The following is a 15,000-nucleotide window of genomic DNA, read 5'->3' as shown; positions in this document are numbered from 1 at the left end:
CAGTATATTGATATACATACAGCATATTGATATACATACATACAGTATATTGATATACATACAGTATATTGTTATAATGTACATACAGTATATTGATATACATACACACAGTATATTGTTATAATGTACATACAGTATATTGATATACATACAGTATATTGATATACATACATACAGTATATTGTTATAATGTACATACAGTATATTGATATACATACACACAGTATATTGTTATAATGTACATACAGTATATTGATATACATACATACAGTATATTGATATACATACAGTATATTGTTATAATGTACATACAGTATATTGATATACATACAGTATATTGTTATAATGTACATACAGTATATTGTTATAATGTACATACAGTATATTGATATACATACATACAGTATATTGTTATAATGTACATACAGTATATTGTTATAATGTACATACAGTATATTGATATACATACATACAGTATATTGTTATAATGTACATACAGTATATTGTTATAATGTACATACAGTACATTGTATGAATATTATTTAAAGTAGTCCAGTCCGGCCACCAGGAAGAACTTCTCCAGGAAGAGTTCAGAGTCCAGAACAGCAATGTGAGCTGCACGGCCGATCAAAGTGTTGGCCGTGTTTGGCAGCGCGTGAAAGACGTTGTGGCGAATCAGACGACAACCTTTGACCTCCAGGAGAGGCTGCAGGAGGTTGTTGATCATCTCCGTGTACACGGGACCTGAAGGACATCAATGATGTCATCTTGGGGAGGTCATGCAACATCAGGGGGTTGCCTACAGCCACCCAAGTGCATTTGAGGCAGTCCATGTTCTTTAATGTATCCAATGTTAGCGCTAACACCAAGGAACTACTTTTAGCAATCACTATTCCAGGTTAGTTCTACTGTTGTGTTCTACACAGGGAGTACAAGCCTAGTGCTGAAAGATATAAACATCCCATCAGTCGGCAGACATTGTACAGTAAGTCATTGTTTGATTAGCACTTATTGAAAACTATTCCAAGGTGAACTAATATAGGACATAAGTGCCAGTTAAGTAAGAGTTGTTATGTTGTCTTTGTCACACTTGTAGCGTTGTTGGCACTCACTAAGTAAGAGTTGTTATGTTGTCTTTGTCACACTTGTAGCGTTGTTGGCACTCACTAAGTAAAAGTTGTTATGTTGTCTTTGTCACACTTGTAGCGTTGTTGGCACTCACTAAGTAAGAGTTGTTATGTTGTCTTTGTCACACTTGTAGCGTTGTTGGCACTCACTAAGTAAAAGTTGTTATGTTGTCTTTGTCACACTTGTAGCGTTGTTGGCACTCACTAAGTAAGAGTTGTTATGTTGTCTTTGTCACGCTTGTAGCGTTGTTGGCACTCACTAAGTAAGAGTTGTTATGTTGTCTTTGTCACACTTGTAGCGTTGTTGGCACTCACTAAGTAAGAGTTGTTATGTTGTCTTTGTCACGCTTGTAGCGTTGTTGGCACTCACTAAGTAAGAGTTGTTATGTTGTCTTTGTCACACTTGTAGCGTTGTTGGCACTCACTAAGTAAGAGTTGTTATGTTGTCTTTGTCACACTTGTAGCGTTGTTGGCACTAAGTAAGAGTTGTCATGTTGTCTTTGTCACACTTGTAGCGTTGTTGGCACTCACTAAGTAAGAGTTGTTATGTTGTCTTTGTCACACTTGTAGCGTTGTTGGCACTCACTAAGTAAGAGTTGTTATGTTGTCTTTGTCACGCTTGTAGCGTTGTTGGCACTCACTAAGTAAGAGTTGTTATGTTGTCTTTGTCACGCTTGTAGCGTTGTTGGCACTCACTAAGTAAGAGTTGTTATGTTGTCTTTGTCACGCTTGTAGCGTTGTTGGCACTCACTAAGTAAGAGTTGTTATGTTGTCTTTGTCACACTTGTAGCGTTGTTGGCACTCACTAAGTAAGAGTTGTCATGTTGTCTTTGTCACACTTGTAGCGTTGTTGGCACTCACTAAGTAAGAGTTGTCATGTTGTCTTTGTCACACTTGTAGCGTTGTTGGCACTCACTAAGTAAGAGTTGTTATGTTGTCTTTGTCACGCTTGTAGCGTTGTTGGCACTCACTAAGTAAGAGTTGTTATGTTGTCTTTGTCACACTTGTAGCGTTGTTGGCACTCACTAAGTAAGAGTTGTTATGTTGTCTTTGTCACACTTGTAGCGTTGTTGGCACTCACTAAGTAAGAGTTGTTATGTTGTCTTTGTCACGCTTGTAGCGTTGTTGGCACTCACTAAGTAAGAGTTGTTATGTTGTCTTTGTCACGCTTGTAGTGTTGTTGGCACTCACTAAGTAAGAGTTGTTATGTTGTCTTTGTCACACTTGTAGCGTTGTTGGCACTCACTAAGTAAGAGTTGTTATGTTGTCTTTGTCACACTTGTAGCGTTGTTGGCACTCACTAAGTAAGAGTTGTTATGTTGTCTTTGTCACGCTTGTAGCGTTGTTGGCACTCACTAAGTAAGAGTTGTTATGTTGTCTTTGTCACACTTGTAGCGTTGTTGGCACTCACTAAGTAAGAGTTGTTATGTTGTCTTTGTCACACTTGTAGCGTTGTTGGCACTCACTAAGTAAGAGTTGTTATGTTGTCTTTGTCACGCTTGTAGCGTTGTTGGCACTCACTAAGTAAGAGTTGTTATGTTGTCTTTGTCACACTTGTAGCGTTGTTGGCACTCACTAAGTAAGAGTTGTTATGTTGTCTTTGTCACGCTTGTAGCGTTGTTGGCACTCACTAAGTAAGAGTTGTTATGTTGTCTTTGTCACGCTTGTAGCGTTGTTGGCACTCACTAAGTAAGAGTTGTTATGTTGTCTTTGTCACACTTGTAGCGTTGTTGGCACTCACTAAGTAAGAGTTGTTATGTTGTCTTTGTCACACTTGTAGCGTTGTTGGCACTCACTAAGTAAGAGTTGTCATGTTGTCTTTGTCACACTTGTAGCGTTGTTGGCACTCACTAAGTAAGAGTTGTTATGTTGTCTTTGTCACACTTGTAGCGTTGTTGGCACTCACTAAGTAAGAGTTGTTATGTTGTCTTTGTCACGCTTGTAGCGTTGTTGGCACTCACTAAGTAAGAGTTGTTATGTTGTCTTTGTCACGCTTGTAGCGTTGTTGGCACTCACTAAGTAAGAGTTGTTATGTTGTCTTTGTCACGCTTGTAGCGTTGTTGGCACTCACTAAGTAAGAGTTGTTATGTTGTCTTTGTCACACTTGTAGCGTTGTTGGCACTCACTAAGTAAGAGTTGTCATGTTGTCTTTGTCACACTTGTAGCGTTGTTGGCACTCACTAAGTAAGAGTTGTTATGTTGTCTTTGTCACGCTTGTAGCGTTGTTGGCACTCACTAAGTAAGAGTTGTTATGTTGTCTTTGTCACACTTGTAGCGTTGTTGGCACTCACTAAGTAAGAGTTGTTATGTTGTCTTTGTCACGCTTGTAGTGTTGTTGGCACTCACTAAGTAAGAGTTGTTATGTTGTCTTTGTCACGCTTGTAGCGTTGTTGGCACTCACTAAGTAAGAGTTGTTATGTTGTCTTTGTCACACTTGTAGCGTTGTTGGCACTCACTAAGTAAGAGTTGTTATGTTGTCTTTGTCACGCTTGTAGCGTTGTTGGCACTCACTAAGTAAGAGTTGTTATGTTGTCTTTGTCACGCTTGTAGCGTTGTTGGCACTCACTAAGTAAGAGTTGTTATGTTGTCTTTGTCACACTTGTAGCGTTGTTGGCACTCACTAAGTAAGAGTTGTTATGTTGTCTTTGTCACACTTGTAGCGTTGTTGGCACTCACTAAGTAAGAGTTGTTATGTTGTCTTTGTCACACTTGTAGCGTTGTTGGCACTCACTAAGTAAGAGTTGTTATGTTGTCTTTGTCACACTTGTAGCGTTGTTGGCACTCACTAAGTAAGAGTTGTTATGTTGTCTTTGTCACGCTTGTAGCGTTGTTGGCACTCACTAAGTAAGAGTTGTTATGTTGTCTTTGTCACGCTTGTAGCGTTGTTGGCACTCACTAAGTAAGAGTTGTCATGTTGTCTTTGTCACACTTGTAGCGTTGTTGGCACTCACTAAGTAAGAGTTGTTATGTTGTCTTTGTCACGCTTGTAGTGTTGTTGGCACTCACTAAGTAAGAGTTGTTATGTTGTCTTTGTCACGCTTGTAGCGTTGTTGGCACTCACTAAGTAAGAGTTGTTATGTTGTCTTTGTCACACTTGTAGCGTTGTTGGCACTCACTAAGTAAGAGTTGTTATGTTGTCTTTGTCACACTTGTAGCGTTGTTGGCACTCACTAAGTAAAAGTTGTTATGTTGTCTGTGTCACACTTGTAGCGTTGTTGGCACTCACTAAGTAAGAGTTGTTATGTTGTCTTTGTCACACTTGTAGCGTTGTTGGCACTCACTAAGTAAGAGTTGTTATGTTGTCTTTGTCACGCTTGTAGCGTTGTTGGCACTCACTAAGTAAGAGTTGTTATGTTGTCTTTGTCACACTTGTAGCGTTGTTGGCACTCACTAAGTAAGAGTTGTTATGTTGTCTTTGTCACACTTGTAGCGTTGTTGGCACTCACTAAGTAAGAGTTGTTATGTTGTCTTTGTCACGCTTGTAGCGTTGTTGGCACTCACTAAGTAAGAGTTGTTATGTTGTCTTTGTCACACTTGTAGCGTTGTTGGCACTCACTAAGTAAGAGTTGTTATGTTGTCTTTGTCACGCTTGTAGCGTTGTTGGCACTCACTAAGTAAGAGTTGTCATGTTGTCTTTGTCACACTTGTAGCGTTGTTGGCACTCACTAAGTAAGAGTTGTTATGTTGTCTTTGTCACGCTTGTAGCGTTGTTGGCACTCACTAAGTAAGAGTTGTTATGTTGTCTTTGTCACACTTGTAGCGTTGTTGGCACTCACTAAGTAAGAGTTGTTATGTTGTCTTTGTCACGCTTGTAGCGTTGTTGGCACTCACTAAGTAAGAGTTGTTATGTTGTCTTTGTCACACTTGTAGCGTTGTTGGCACTCACTAAGTAAGAGTTGTCATGTTGTCTTTGTCACACTTGTAGCGTTGTTGGCACTCACTAAGTAAGAGTTGTTATGTTGTCTTTGTCACGCTTGTAGCGTTGTTGGCACTCACTAAGTAAGAGTTGTTATGTTGTCTTTGTCACACTTGTAGCGTTGTTGGCACTCACTAAGTAAGAGTTGTTATGTTGTCTTTGTCACACTTGTAGCGTTGTTGGCACTAAGTAAGAGTTGTCATGTTGTCTTTGTCACACTTGTAGCGTTGTTGGCACTCACTAAGTAAGAGTTGTTATGTTGTCTTTGTCACACTTGTAGCGTTGTTGGCACTCACTAAGTAAGAGTTGTTATGTTGTCTTTGTCACGCTTGTAGCGTTGTTGGCACTCACTAAGTAAGAGTTGTTATGTTGTCTTTGTCACGCTTGTAGCGTTGTTGGCACTCACTAAGTAAGAGTTGTTATGTTGTCTTTGTCACACTTGTAGCGTTGTTGGCACTCACTAAGTAAGAGTTGTTATGTTGTCTTTGTCACACTTGTAGCGTTGTTGGCACTCACTAAGTAAGAGTTGTTATGTTGTCTTTGTCACGCTTGTAGCGTTGTTGGCACTCACTAAGTAAGAGTTGTTATGTTGTCTTTGTCACACTTGTAGCGTTGTTGGCACTCACTAAGTAAGAGTTGTCATGTTGTCTTTGTCACACTTGTAGCGTTGTTGGCACTCACTAAGTAAGAGTTGTCATGTTGTCTTTGTCACACTTGTAGCGTTGTTGGCACTCACTAAGTAAGAGTTGTTATGTTGTCTTTGTCACGCTTGTAGCGTTGTTGGCACTCACTAAGTAAGAGTTGTTATGTTGTCTTTGTCACACTTGTAGCGTTGTTGGCACTCACTAAGTAAGAGTTGTTATGTTGTCTTTGTCACACTTGTAGCGTTGTTGGCACTCACTAAGTAAGAGCTGTTATGTTGTCTTTGTCACGCTTGTAGCGTTGTTGGCACTCACTAAGTAAGAGTTGTTATGTTGTCTTTGTCACGCTTGTAGTGTTGTTGGCACTCACTAAGTAAGAGTTGTTATGTTGTCTTTGTCACGCTTGTAGCGTTGTTGGCACTCACTAAGTAAGAGTTGTTATGTTGTCTTTGTCACACTTGTAGCGTTGTTGGCACTCACTAAGTAAGAGTTGTTATGTTGTCTTTGTCACACTTGTAGCGTTGTTGGCACTCACTAAGTAAGAGTTGTTATGTTGTCTTTGTCACGCTTGTAGCGTTGTTGGCACTCACTAAGTAAGAGTTGTTATGTTGTCTTTGTCACACTTGTAGCGTTGTTGGCACTCACTAAGTAAGAGTTGTTATGTTGTCTTTGTCACACTTGTAGCGTTGTTGGCACTCACTAAGTAAGAGTTGTTATGTTGTCTTTGTCACGCTTGTAGCGTTGTTGGCACTCACTAAGTAAGAGTTGTTATGTTGTCTTTGTCACACTTGTAGCGTTGTTGGCACTCACTAAGTAAGAGTTGTTATGTTGTCTTTGTCACACTTGTAGCGTTGTTGGCACTCACTAAGTAAGAGTTGTTATGTTGTCTTTGTCACACTTGTAGCGTTGTTGGCACTCACTAAGTAAGAGTTGTTATGTTGTCTTTGTCACACTTGTAGCGTTGTTGGCACTCACTAAGTAAGAGTTGTTATGTTGTCTTTGTCACGCTTGTAGCGTTGTTGGCACTCACTAAGTAAGAGTTGTTATGTTGTCTTTGTCACGCTTGTAGCGTTGTTGGCACTCACTAAGTAAGAGTTGTTATGTTGTCTTTGTCACACTTGTAGCGTTGTTGGCACTCACTAAGTAAGAGTTGTTATGTTGTCTTTGTCACACTTGTAGCGTTGTTGGCACTAAGTAAGAGTTGTCATGTTGTCTTTGTCACACTTGTAGCGTTGTTGGCACTCACTAAGTAAGAGTTGTTATGTTGTCTTTGTCACACTTGTAGCGTTGTTGGCACTCACTAAGTAAGAGTTGTTATGTTGTCTTTGTCACGCTTGTAGCGTTGTTGGCACTCACTAAGTAAGAGTTGTTATGTTGTCTTTGTCACGCTTGTAGCGTTGTTGGCACTCACTAAGTAAGAGTTGTTATGTTGTCTTTGTCACGCTTGTAGCGTTGTTGGCACTCACTAAGTAAGAGTTGTTATGTTGTCTTTGTCACACTTGTAGCGTTGTTGGCACTCACTAAGTAAGAGTTGTCATGTTGTCTTTGTCACACTTGTAGCGTTGTTGGCACTCACTAAGTAAGAGTTGTCATGTTGTCTTTGTCACACTTGTAGCGTTGTTGGCACTCACTAAGTAAGAGTTGTTATGTTGTCTTTGTCACGCTTGTAGCGTTGTTGGCACTCACTAAGTAAGAGTTGTTATGTTGTCTTTGTCACACTTGTAGCGTTGTTGGCACTCACTAAGTAAGAGTTGTTATGTTGTCTTTGTCACGCTTGTAGTGTTGTTGGCACTCACTAAGTAAGAGTTGTTATGTTGTCTTTGTCACGCTTGTAGCGTTGTTGGCACTCACTAAGTAAGAGTTGTTATGTTGTCTTTGTCACACTTGTAGCGTTGTTGGCACTCACTAAGTAAGAGTTGTTATGTTGTCTTTGTCACGCTTGTAGCGTTGTTGGCACTCACTAAGTAAGAGTTGTTATGTTGTCTTTGTCACGCTTGTAGCGTTGTTGGCACTCACTAAGTAAGAGTTGTTATGTTGTCTTTGTCACACTTGTAGCGTTGTTGGCACTCACTAAGTAAGAGTTGTTATGTTGTCTTTGTCACACTTGTAGCGTTGTTGGCACTCACTAAGTAAGAGTTGTTATGTTGTCTTTGTCACACTTGTAGCGTTGTTGGCACTCACTAAGTAAGAGTTGTCATGTTGTCTTTGTCACACTTGTAGCGTTGTTGGCACTCACTAAGTAAGAGTTGTCATGTTGTCTTTGTCACGCTTGTAGCGTTGTTGGCACTCACTAAGTAAGAGTTGTCATGTTGTCTTTGTCACACTTGTAGCGTTGTTGGCACTCACTAAGTAAGAGTTGTCATGTTGTCTTTGTCACGCTTGTAGCGTTGTTGGCACTCACTAAGTAAGAGTTGTTATGTTGTCTTTGTCACACTTGTAGCGTTGTTGGCACTCACTAAGTAAGAGTTGTCATGTTGTCTTTGTCACGCTTGTAGCGTTGTTGGCACTCACTAAGTAAGAGTTGTTATGTTGTCTTTGTCACACTTGTAGCGTTGTTGGCACTCACTAAGTAAGAGTTGTTATGTTGTCTTTGTCACGCTTGTAGCGTTGTTGGCACTCACTAAGTAAGAGTTGTTATGTTGTCTTTGTCACACTTGTAGCGTTGTTGGCACTCACTAAGTAAGAGTTGTCATGTTGTCTTTGTCACGCTTGTAGCGTTGTTGGCACTCACTAAGTAAGAGTTGTCATGTTGTCTTTGTCACGCTTGTAGCGTTGTTGGCACTCACTAAGTAAGAGTTGTTATGTTGTCTTTGTCACACTTGTAGCGTTGTTGGCACTCACTAAGTAAGAGTTGTTATGTTGTCTTTGTCACACTTGTAGCGTTGTTGGCACTCACTAAGTAAGAGTTGTTATGTTGTCTTTGTCACACTTGTAGCATTGTTGGCACTCACTAAGTAAGAGTTGTCATGTTGTCTTTGTCACACTTGTAGCGTTGTTGGCACTCACTAAGTAAGAGTTGTTATGTTGTCTTTGTCACACTTGTAGCGTTGTTGGCACTCACTAAGTAAGAGTTGTTATGTTGTCTTTGTCACACTTGTAGCGTTGTTGGCACTCACTAAGTAAGAGTTGTTATGTTGTCTTTGTCACACTTGTAGCGTTGTTGGCACTCACTAAGTAAGAGTTGTCATGTTGTCTTTGTCACACTTGTAGCGTTGTTGGCACTCACTAAGTAAGAGTTGTCATGTTGTCTTTGTCACACTTGTAGCGTTGTTGGCACTCACTAAGTAAGAGTTGTCATGTTGTCTTTGTCACACTTGTAGCGTTGTTGGCACTCACTAAGTAAGAGTTGTTATGTTGTCTTTGTCACACTTGTAGCGTTGTTGGCACTCACTAAGTAAGAGTTGTCATGTTGTCTTTGTCACGCTTGTAGCGTTGTTGGCACTCACTAAGTAAGAGTTGTCATGTTGTCTTCGTCACGCTTGTAGCGTTGTTGGCACTCACTAAGTAAGAGTTGTCATGTTGTCTTCGTCACGCTTGTAGCGTTGTTGGCACTCACTAAGTAAGAGTTGTTATGTTGTCTTTGTCACGCTTGTAGCGTTGTTGGCACTCACTAAGTAAGAGTTGTTATGTTGTCTTTGTCACACTTGTAGCGTTGTTGGCACTCACTAAGTAAGTGTTGTTATGTTGTCTTTGTCACACTTGTAGCGTTGTTGGCACTCACTAAGTAAGAGTTGTTATGTTGTCTTTGTCACACTTGTAGCATTGTTGGCACTCACTAAGTAAGAGTTGTCATGTTGTCTTTGTCACACTTGTAGCGTTGTTGGCACTCACTAAGTAAGAGTTGTCATGTTGTCTTTGTCACACTTGTAGCGTTGTTGGCACTCACTAAGTAAGAGTTGTCATGTTGTCTTTGTCACGCTTGTAGCGTTGTTGGCACTCACTAAGTAAGAGTTGTCATGTTGTCTTTGTCACGCTTGTAGCGTTGTTGGCACTCACTAAGTAAGAGTTGTCATGTTGTCTTTGTCACGCTTGTAGCGTTGTTGGCACTCACTAAGTAAGAGTTGTCATGTTGTCTTTGTCACGCTTGTAGCGTTGTTGGCACTCACTAAGTAAGAGTTGTTATGTTGTCTTTGTCACGCTTGTAGCGTTGTTGGCACTCACTAAGTAAGAGTTGTCATGTTGTCTTTGTCACGCTTGTAGCGTTGTTGGCACTCACTAAGTAAGAGTTGTCATGTTGTCTTTGTCACGCTTGTAGCGTTGTTGGCACTCACTAAGTAAGAGTTGTTATGTTGTCTTTGTCACACTTGTAGCGTTGTTGGCACTCACTAAGTAAGAGTTGTTATGTTGTCTTTGTCACACTTGTAGCGTTGTTGGCACTCACTAAGTAAGAGTTGTTATGTTGTCTTTGTCACACTTGTAGCGTTGTTGGCACTCACTAAGTAAGAGTTGTTATGTTGTCTTTGTCACACTTGTAGCGTTGTTGGCACTCACTAAGTAAGAGTTGTCATGTTGTCTTTGTCACGCTTGTAGCGTTGTTGGCACTCACTAAGTAAGAGTTGTCATGTTGTCTTTGTCACGCTTGTAGCGTTGTTGGCACTCACTAAGTAAGAGTTGTTATGTTGTCTTTGTCACGCTTGTAGCGTTGTTGGCACTCACTAAGTAAGAGTTGTTATGTTGTCTTTGTCACACTTGTAGCGTTGTTGGCACTCACTAAGTAAGAGTTGTTATGTTGTCTTTGTCACACTTGTAGCGTTGTTGGCACTCACTAAGTAAGAGTTGTTATGTTGTCTTTGTCACGCTTGTAGCGTTGTTGGCACTCACTAAGTAAGAGTTGTTATGTTGTCTTTGTCACACTTGTAGCGTTGTTGGCACTCACTAAGTAAGAGTTGTCATGTTGTCTTTGTCACACTTGTAGCGTTGTTGGCACTCACTAAGTAAGAGTTGTCATGTTGTCTTTGTCACACTTGTAGCGTTGTTGGCACTCACTAAGTAAGAGTTGTCATGTTGTCTTTGTCACGCTTGTAGCGTTGTTGGCACTCACTAAGTAAGAGTTGTTATGTTGTCTTTGTCACACTTGTAGCGTTGTTGGCACTCACTAAGTAAGAGTTGTTATGTTGTCTTTGTCACACTTGTAGCGTTGTTGGCACTCACTAAGTAAGAGTTGTCATGTTGTCTTTGTCACGCTTGTAGCGTTGTTGGCACTCACTAAGTAAGAGTTGTCATGTTGTCTTTGTCACGCTTGTAGCGTTGTTGGCACTCACTAAGTAAGAGTTGTTATGTTGTCTTTGTCACGCTTGTAGCGTTGTTGGCACTCACTAAGTAAGAGTTGTTATGTTGTCTTTGTCACACTTGTAGCGTTGTTGGCACTCACTAAGTAAGAGTTGTTATGTTGTCTTTGTCACACTTGTAGCATTGTTGGCACTCACTAAGTAAGAGTTGTTATGTTGTCTTTGTCACGCTTGTAGCGTTGTTGGCACTCACTAAGTAAGAGTTGTTATGTTGTCTTTGTCACACTTGTAGCGTTGTTGGCACTCACTAAGTAAGAGTTGTCATGTTGTCTTTGTCACACTTGTAGCGTTGTTGGCACTCACTAAGTAAGAGTTGTCATGTTGTCTTTGTCACACTTGTAGCGTTGTTGGCACTCACTAAGTAAGAGTTGTCATGTTGTCTTTGTCACACTTGTAGCGTTGTTGGCACTCACTAAGTAAGAGTTGTTATGTTGTCTTTGTCACACTTGTAGCGTTGTTGGCACTCACTAAGTAAGAGTTGTTATGTTGTCTTTGTCACACTTGTAGCGTTGTTGGCACTCACTAAGTAAGTGTTGTTATGTTGTCTTTGTCACACTTGTAGCGTTGTTGGCACTCACTAAGTAAGAGTTGTTATGTTGTCTTTGTCACACTTGTAGCGTTGTTGGCACTCACTAAGTAAGTGTTGTTATGTTGTCTTTGTCACACTTGTAGCGTTGTTGGCACTCACTAAGTAAGAGTTGTTATGTTGTCTTTGTCACGCTTGTAGCGTTGTTGGCACTCACTAAGTAAGAGTTGTTATGTTGTCTTTGTCACGCTTGTAGCGTTGTTGGCACTCACTAAGTAAGAGTTGTTATGTTGTCTTTGTCACGCTTGTAGCGTTGTTGGCACTCACTAAGTAAGAGTTGTCATGTTGTCTTTGTCACGCTTGTAGCGTTGTTGGCACTCACTAAGTAAGAGTTGTCATGTTGTCTTTGTCACACTTGTAGCGTTGTTGGCACTCACTAAGTAAGAGTTGTTACGTTGTCTTTGTCACGCTTGTAGCGTTGTTGGCACTCACTAAGTAAGAGTTGTTATGTTGTCTTTGTCACACTTGTAGCGTTGTTGGCACTCACTAAGTAAGAGTTGTCATGTTGTCTTTGTCACACTTGTAGCGTTGTTGGCACTCACTAAGTAAGAGTTGTCATGTTGTCTTTGTCACGCTTGTAGCGTTGTTGGCACTCACTAAGTAAGAGTTGTCATGTTGTCTTCGTCACGCTTGTAGCGTTGTTGGCACTCACTAAGTAAGAGTTGTTATGTTGTCTTTGTCACGCTTGTAGCGTTGTTGGCACTCACTAAGTAAGAGTTGTTATGTTGTCTTTGTCACACTTGTAGCGTTGTTGGCACTCACTAAGTAAGAGTTGTTATGTTGTCTTTGTCACACTTGTAGCATTGTTGGCACTCACTAAGTAAGAGTTGTCATGTTGTCTTTGTCACACTTGTAGCGTTGTTGGCACTCACTAAGTAAGAGTTGTCATGTTGTCTTTGTCACACTTGTAGCGTTGTTGGCACTCACTAAGTAAGAGTTGTCATGTTGTCTTTGTCACGCTTGTAGCGTTGTTGGCACTCACTAAGTAAGAGTTGTCATGTTGTCTTTGTCACGCTTGTAGCGTTGTTGGCACTCACTAAGTAAGAGTTGTCATGTTGTCTTTGTCACACTTGTAGCGTTGTTGGCACTCACTAAGTAAGAGTTGTCATGTTGTCTTTGTCACGCTTGTAGCGTTGTTGGCACTCACTAAGTAAGAGTTGTTATGTTGTCTTTGTCACACTTGTAGCGTTGTTGGCACTCACTAAGTAAGAGTTGTCATGTTGTCTTTGTCACGCTTGTAGCGTTGTTGGCACTCACTAAGTAAGAGTTGTCATGTTGTCTTTGTCACGCTTGTAGCGTTGTTGGCACTCACTAAGTAAGAGTTGTTATGTTGTCTTTGTCACACTTGTAGCGTTGTTGGCACTCACTAAGTAAGAGTTGTTATGTTGTCTTTGTCACACTTGTAGCGTTGTTGGCACTCACTAAGTAAGAGTTGTTATGTTGTCTTTGTCACACTTGTAGCGTTGTTGGCACTCACTAAGTAAGAGTTGTTATGTTGTCTTTGTCACACTTGTAGCGTTGTTGGCACTCACTAAGTAAGAGTTGTCATGTTGTCTTTGTCACGCTTGTAGCGTTGTTGGCACTCACTAAGTAAGAGTTGTCATGTTGTCTTTGTCACGCTTGTAGCGTTGTTGGCACTCACTAAGTAAGAGTTGTTATGTTGTCTTTGTCACGCTTGTAGCGTTGTTGGCACTCACTAAGTAAGAGTTGTTATGTTGTCTTTGTCACACTTGTAGCGTTGTTGGCACTCACTAAGTAAGAGTTGTTATGTTGTCTTTGTCACACTTGTAGCATTGTTGGCACTCACTAAGTAAGAGTTGTTATGTTGTCTTTGTCACGCTTGTAGCGTTGTTGGCACTCACTAAGTAAGAGTTGTTATGTTGTCTTTGTCACACTTGTAGCGTTGTTGGCACTCACTAAGTAAGAGTTGTCATGTTGTCTTTGTCACACTTGTAGCGTTGTTGGCACTCACTAAGTAAGAGTTGTCATGTTGTCTTTGTCACACTTGTAGCGTTGTTGGCACTCACTAAGTAAGAGTTGTCATGTTGTCTTTGTCACGCTTGTAGCGTTGTTGGCACTCACTAAGTAAGAGTTGTCATGTTGTCTTTGTCACACTTGTAGCGTTGTTGGCACTCACTAAGTAAGAGTTGTTATGTTGTCTTTGTCACACTTGTAGCGTTGTTGGCACTCACTAAGTAAGAGTTGTCATGTTGTCTTTGTCACGCTTGTAGCGTTGTTGGCACTCACTAAGTAAGAGTTGTCATGTTGTCTTTGTCACGCTTGTAGCGTTGTTGGCACTCACTAAGTAAGAGTTGTTATGTTGTCTTTGTCACGCTTGTAGCGTTGTTGGCACTCACTAAGTAAGAGTTGTTATGTTGTCTTTGTCACGCTTGTAGCGTTGTTGGCACTCACTAAGTAAGAGTTGTCATGTTGTCTTTGTCACGCTTGTAGCGTTGTTGGCACTCACTAAGTAAGAGTTGTTATGTTGTCTTTGTCACGCTTGTAGCGTTGTTGGCACTCACTAAGTAAGAGTTGTCATGTTGTCTTTGTCACGCTTGTAGCGTTGTTGGCACTCACTAAGTAAGAGTTGTTATGTTGTCTTTGTCACGCTTGTAGCGTTGTTGGCACTCACTAAGTAAGAGTTGTCATGTTGTCTTTGTCACGCTTGTAGCGTTGTTGGCACTCACTAAGTAAGAGTTGTTATGTTGTCTTTGTCACGCTTGTAGCGTTGTTGGCACTCACTAAGTAAGAGTTGTTATGTTGTCTTTGTCACGCTTGTAGCGTTGTTGGCACTCACTAAGTAAGAGTTGTTATGTTGTCTTTGTCACACTTGTAGCGTTGTTGGCACTCACTAAGTAAGAGTTGTTATGTTGTCTTTGTCACACTTGTAGCATTGTTGGCACTCACTAAGTAAGAGTTGTTATGTTGTCTTTGTCACGCTTGTAGCGTTGTTGGCACTCACTAAGTAAGAGTTGTTATGTTGTCTTTGTCACACTTGTAGCGTTGTTGGCACTCACTAAGTAAGAGTTGTCATGTTGTCTTTGTCACACTTGTAGCGTTGTTGGCACTCACTAAGTAAGAGTTGTCATGTTGTCTTTGTCACACTTGTAGCGTTGTTGGCACTCACTAAGTAAGAGTTGTCATGTTGTCTTTGTCACACTTGTAGCGTTGTTGGCACTCACTAAGTAAGAGTTGTTATGTTGTCTTTGTCACACTTGTAGCGTTGTTGGCACTCACTAAGTAAGAGTTGTTATGTTGTCTTTGTCACACTTGTAGCGTTGTTGGCACTCACTAAGTAAGTGTTGTTATGTTGTCTTTGTCACACTTGTAGCGTTGTTGGCACTCACTAAGTAAGAGTTGTTATGTTGTCTTTGTCACACTTGTAGCGTTGTTGGCACTCACTAAGTAAGTGTTGTTATGTTGTCTTTGTCACACTTGTAGC

General features: G+C 40.7%; 1 long non-coding RNA gene across 1 annotated transcript in view; it reads left to right on the top strand.

The window, feature by feature from the left end:
• Nucleotides 1-15,000, top strand: part of LOC133635909 (uncharacterized) — a 397,010-nt gene that overhangs the window by 207,214 nt on the left and 174,796 nt on the right. Inside the window, exon 10 of the long non-coding RNA XR_009822138.1 lies at nt 927-985. This is a non-coding gene — a long non-coding RNA (uncharacterized LOC133635909). The remainder of the gene's footprint in view (nt 1-926; nt 986-15,000) is intronic.

Source organism: Entelurus aequoreus, linkage group LG20, assembly GCF_033978785.1.
Source record: "Entelurus aequoreus isolate RoL-2023_Sb linkage group LG20, RoL_Eaeq_v1.1, whole genome shotgun sequence".
Lineage (NCBI taxonomy): Eukaryota > Metazoa > Chordata > Actinopteri > Syngnathiformes > Syngnathidae > Entelurus > Entelurus aequoreus.
This window is presented reverse-complemented; position numbering and strand designations above follow the sequence as displayed.